The sequence below is a fragment of the Notamacropus eugenii genome, chromosome 6 (assembly GCF_028372415.1).
Source record: "Notamacropus eugenii isolate mMacEug1 chromosome 6, mMacEug1.pri_v2, whole genome shotgun sequence".
NCBI classification, from domain to species: domain Eukaryota; kingdom Metazoa; phylum Chordata; class Mammalia; order Diprotodontia; family Macropodidae; genus Notamacropus; species Notamacropus eugenii.
Window position 1 is genome coordinate 269,630,158 of NC_092877.1, and position 5,798 is coordinate 269,635,955.

Genomic DNA, 5,798 nt, shown 5'->3' on the forward strand with positions numbered 1-5,798 from the left:
CTCCCTCACTTAAATCCAATTTACTTGCATATCATGACATCACCTCCATGATGTCATGGTACTCTTCCTGAATGAAGCACAAGCAACAATAACTGAAGTTGAGCATCTTATTCTTATCATCCAGATATTTAGTTATGTTAGTATCTATTTCATTGTATTGGGTTGAAAAAGTTGATAGATCTCAACCCTTTGGGAATCTGCTTTCTTACCTAGTCCTGCATATAGAAACACAAGGATGTCAGCAGCTATTTTCTTCTCTGCCCTTCCTCTCCCAAGAAGATTTTATCCCTAACTTCACTGACTGTGGATCTGAGAAAGTGGATACTAGATGAATAAATCACCAGCATTACAAAAACAACAACAAATATTTTAATTTTCTGACCTACAAAGATTTATTTTCTTTTCTTCTGATTCTTAAATTTTCTTGATCAGATTTCTCATAGTTTTATCAGCCAGAAGTCTGATCTTTTTTTATCCCATTTTCCAAAACTTTCTTTTCCTCTGATAGCCCTAGGTTTCTCTTTCCTGGCCTTGGTTTGTTTGCTTGTAAGAAATTAGACAGATGTTATTGATGACTGATTTTAAAATGTAGTGTTGGTTTCCAACCTTTGAAAGGGGGAAAAATACCTTAAGACTCCTTCCTCACTGAAAGACATGTGGTTCAAGATTAAAAGCCTAAGACTTTAGGATCACTTTCTTTGTCTTCTGAATATCCCACATTATTCTAGGAAATGGTGCACAGATGGATTTTGTCTGTTTCTCAGGGAAATTAAATTTACTCATAATTATTAATAAAAGAGGAATCACACAATATAGTCATTCCACAGTCATATACTCATACAGAAAGATTTGTCTTGTCTGTCTATGACTGGGAGTCAGGGTGTGCAGTATTGCCATGGGCTCTAGGATTGATGCTTGGGTATATGTGGGGCTGGTTCCAGCACTGCAAGATTTCATTATGCCTTGCAGATCTTAAGAGTCTAAAGTAGATATCTTCAGAGTATGGAATGATGCAGAAAAAAGATGGAACATTTAGAAATAATTGCATCCAACAAGATGAATTCTGAAGAAGAGTCGATTTCGGGTGTTAGTCATCAAATTTCTGTTAGGGAATTTTTTTTTTTTTGCCACTACTGTTAGGATATCCTGGTGAATTTCACCACCTTGAACTACAGGCACAGTTTATGTCAACATTTCCTGGCTTTGTGATGGGTGTCCTCAAGGAAAAGAGAATGTTCAGGGTGCAGAGAAAAATGGGAAGATTTTCCTAAAGCAAATATTCTACTCAGAGATGCCATTGAAAAGTTATTTCCTGATGCCATCAGATTGAATTAGAAGATATTGAGCAGAACAGTGATATGGTCTGTTGTCTTGCAGCCTTCCATAAATAATGGGAATGATCAGATCTCTATAGCTCCAAATGCAGGGCAAGCAAATCCTCAAAGAGGAGGTGATTTTTTTTTTTTCTGGAGTACCTACTTGTACATTACCAGGACAGTGGAGAAACAGAGCATGATCTGCTCATTCACAAATCTCTTGCAAAATGGAGGACTGAAGGAGTCATCTTCTGGCTAGAGAACTGGGTCCTTCGGCCTCTTTTTGTAGACAAAGATTTTTATCTGAAAGAGTTAATGGCATATTGCTCATAACACTGACAGATAACTCTTCACAGTCTTCATATAAAAGAGTATAGTAGCCAAAGAAAAGACATCACAACAGAACTGGAGCATGTCAAAACTTTAGGAGTAAATCTTTGGGGTTGTAAGACTGTCCACCCAGGCAGATCATTATACCTGCTGTATGCCCTGAAGGGCTCCTCAAGACTTAATACATTTTATCTGTACTTGTTTGATTATGCAGAAACCTTCTTACTTTTCATCCTTTAGATATGCCCTATGTAAGAAAAAGAGGATATCATCACCAAATTTCTTGACTTTAAAGAGCCTATTTAGAAGCAGTAAAGAAAATTCCTTGTTAAATATTCTTTCCTTCCATATCAACTCACTGTTGAATTTGTCTGGGATTGACTGGATGTATACAACTGGACATCACAGTTTTGTATAGTTAATGCCATGTTACTATCTTTTCTGGCATTATTTTCCTTTTGGTGGATTTGGTCAAGGAATGAATCGAAAACTGTTCCTCACATAATATAGAGTAATTTTGGGAAAGCATCAACATTTAAGACATAGAAAGTATCAACATAGGACATTTTGGCCTATTATTCCTCAGTTTATTTGCAATTGTTTATTTTATTGGGTCCTGTATTTTAACACAATTATGAACACTGATCTTGAGGTCAAAGAAGTATGCAGACTAGAAACCCAAGTGTTGTGATTGTTGCTGTCCTAGCTCCGAGTTAAGCAGATCTCCAGCAGGTCTAACTTTTGAAATTTAAAGAGTAGTGGTGGCTGCTATGGGAGTGAGTGTAAATAATGATAAAATTGATAAATAGTTATAAAAGAGAGCAGCTTTAAAAAAAAGCTTCACAAAGTTTTTCTTGACACAGGAAATAGGACCCATCATTTCCAAACCAATATTATTTTTCTCAGATTGTACTGTGATGACACTTGCCAAGTATTATAACTACCTCACAAAGGTAGATGTGAGGCTCAATGAGATGATGGACATGTAGGACTGTTATATCTCCTCAAAGAAGTATCATGGTAGTATATTGTGTGTGTTTGCTTCTCAATAGACCTTTCTATAGTTTGATAGAGCTAGTAAGTGACAGAGAATCTCATTTGGAGTACTAATCATGAGAAAATGTAATTATACTAGGCAGGGCCTTACCTTTCAAATGTTATCTTTATGTGAACTTTTAGTTGTGTGCCACTGTGTGGTGTGTTACAACCGTAGACAAATAGCCTCAGATCAGAATTTCAGGGTGGAGGATGCTGTATTGATAGTGACTTTTAGGGGAAGCATCATAGTTAAAACTCTGCAGTCATATGCTGACATATTCCCTCCTAACAGTTTTAATCAATGTTTGTATCCTTTCATTTGAGAAGGATATTGAAAAACTTTAAGCTATTAATGAAAACTAATTTTAGACATTCTTTAGAGTCTCAATACTTCCTAAAATCTTTTTTTTCAAAAAGAATTGGATCAGTGACAAATTTCAAGATTGTACTTTTGTTGAAGAAACATGTGATAATTGACCTCCCACTGTATCATTGTCTTTGTGGTGTGCTATCCACACCAAGAGCTGTAATTTATAAATATGGAATGATATGACCTATGGATTTTTGGGTATGAAAACAACAGGTGTGAAATATGATATGAGAACAGTCAGTACAGAGATAAATGATTTCTTTCCAAAGAGAGGTGTGACAGTTTCTTGAACCATTCTTTGACCATTTGTATCTTATCTTGCAAGTGAGAATTCTTATTAGCATCTGATGGTTTCAAAAACTTACTTTAAATAAAAATAAAGGATTTTTTAAAATAAAAAAAAGTTAGCAAAATCAAAATAAAGGCATAACAATAATTTTCAACAAATGATGTGACAAAATATAATGATAATAGAATTATGTGAACTGCATTTGAAAGCACCTGGAAACAAACAAAAAAATAGCTTAAGAAAATTCTTGGGGAAAGAATGTCTAAATGTGATCATGGTATTAGATGGTGGGGGGGGCAACAACAAGCAATAACAACAATAACAAATAACAAAGAAATGTGTGCCATCCTACATATGTCATAGGTAAAAATATGCAAATGTAATTTTAACTGAAAAAATCTGAATGATAGCAAGCATAGCCTAGCAACTAATCATTCTCCAATATCCAAATGTGTTGTCTCCTGCTGTAAAAGTAATGACCTACATCTGTCTGCTTTATCTACCAAATATTAAACATGAATATAGATTAAAATTTGATGCTATCAATTTTGGGCAACTGTTTTGTTGAAGAATGGGAAGGTTTTTTAATTTTTAAGATGGAAAACGAGTCAAAGTTGCTGGGGAAAAATGTTTAAGCTTTAATGACATTTCATTGATAAGAAACCAGATCCTTTTTGCCCTCTGCAATGCTAGTCACTCACTGATCATTTGGTGTATTTTTTTTTGTCTAAAGAAAAAAAAGTAATGCTGACCTTTTTTTGTTTTATAAGAATCTATCTTTTACTTGTTGGAAACCCGAAAACCAGTCTACTCCTAAGACAACTGACATAGAAAATAAATTTTGGTTTACCTTCTTCCTTTTCTTCCTTTTGTTCTTTCTCTATAAAACTAAAGAGAAGATATATTTATTTTTAATAATGTGGATACATAAAAAAAAAACCCAGGCAGATATCTGTAAAAAATGAATCTAAACAATTTCTGGTGTTATAGAAAGCACAGAATGATGGAGTGAAGCAAATCTCCAGACAAAGAGAGCCTGAAAGGTCAACTGGAAGCATTTGAGCAGGGAACAGAGTACAGTCTTGCATGTGCCACACCAGTACAGACAGAACCTGAACAAGCCTCAGGGACTGAATATTTAACACTTGTGGTGGTTACAAATTGAAAGGTCATAGGAAAAAACCTGTTGGACCTGCATGAGAGAGAAGAGTGGTCAGGCCACAGACCCAGGGCAGCAGAGAGGATAGAGGAGTCCTCAACAGCCACAGCAGCAGCAGGGGCAGTGGCACTGGCTGTTTCTGGAGCTCTAGGCCCACAGATTGTTGGGGGATTGAGTGGCTGGCTGACATTACATCCCCTACCTCCATCGGAAACAGAGAACTACCTTGACAAAGAGTCCAAAAGTCAAGTAAATAGCTAGGGAAATAAACAAAAACCAGAAAAAAGAGTGAGCCCAGAGAATCTTACTATACAAACAGAAGACAACAAACTCAAAGCTCCGACATTCAAATATTCCAAGAAAAGCATGAATTGGCTTCAGGCCATGGATGAGTTCAAAAATGATTTTGAAAATCAAGTAAGAGAAGTAGAGGAAAAATTGGGAAGAGAAATGAGAGTGTTGCAAGAAAATCATGAAAACTGAGCCAACTGCTTGCTGAAGTGGACCCAAAAATGCTGAAGAAAATAAAACCTTAAAAATAGGCTAACTTAAAATGGCAAAAGAGACCCAAAAAAAATCACTGAGGAGAAGAATGTCTTAAAAAGAACTGACCAGATGGAAAAGGAGGTCCAAAAGCTCACTGAAAAAAAAAATTCTCAAAGATTAGGCTGGAGCAAACGTAAGCTAATGACTTTATGAAATTTGAGAAATAATATTTTCTAATATTTTCCTTACTTTACAATGTTTATTTTAATTCTGTCTTCACTGGACTTGAAAATATAAAAATTTAAAAAAAATTAAGTATTTGAAATTGTTTATTCTTTATATTTTCTTGCCCTTATTTATCTAAAAATACTACTTTAAACGTACAAGATATATTTTTTCCAGTGTGATTTTTTTTAATAAGGTGTTCTTTGGTATTTAGGTCATATATTGATTTGGAGCTTACTTTAATATACGGTACAAAATTTTAGCCCAATCCTAGTTTTTGCCAAACTAAGTTTTCCCAGAAGTTTTTGTGGTGCATATGGTAGTTTGTGCACTTGAATTTATCAGACCAGCCTGCTTCATTCCATTTTGTCTATAATTCTGAGTTGATGGACTTCACCACCATAACTCTGTTGCCTTTTCATCCCAGAACTTTCCTTAGTGCCTGGGACCTTCTCACCTAGAACTGCCCTCTGTCATATTAATGTCCTGCTTCTATCTTCAAGTTCCATCCAATGCCTCCATTTTTCTCTTGCACCTGTGCTTTTGACTCTCTGGACTTCACTAACATTTCATTATATGGACAAC

At 35.3% G+C, this 5,798-nt stretch overlaps 1 pseudogene; it reads left to right on the forward strand.

The window, feature by feature from the left end:
- The first annotated feature begins 1,023 nt into the window (after positions 1 to 1,023).
- Positions 1,024 to 2,337, forward strand: LOC140511382 (bifunctional apoptosis regulator-like; annotated as a pseudogene).
- The last annotated feature ends 3,461 nt before the right edge of the window (positions 2,338 to 5,798 follow it).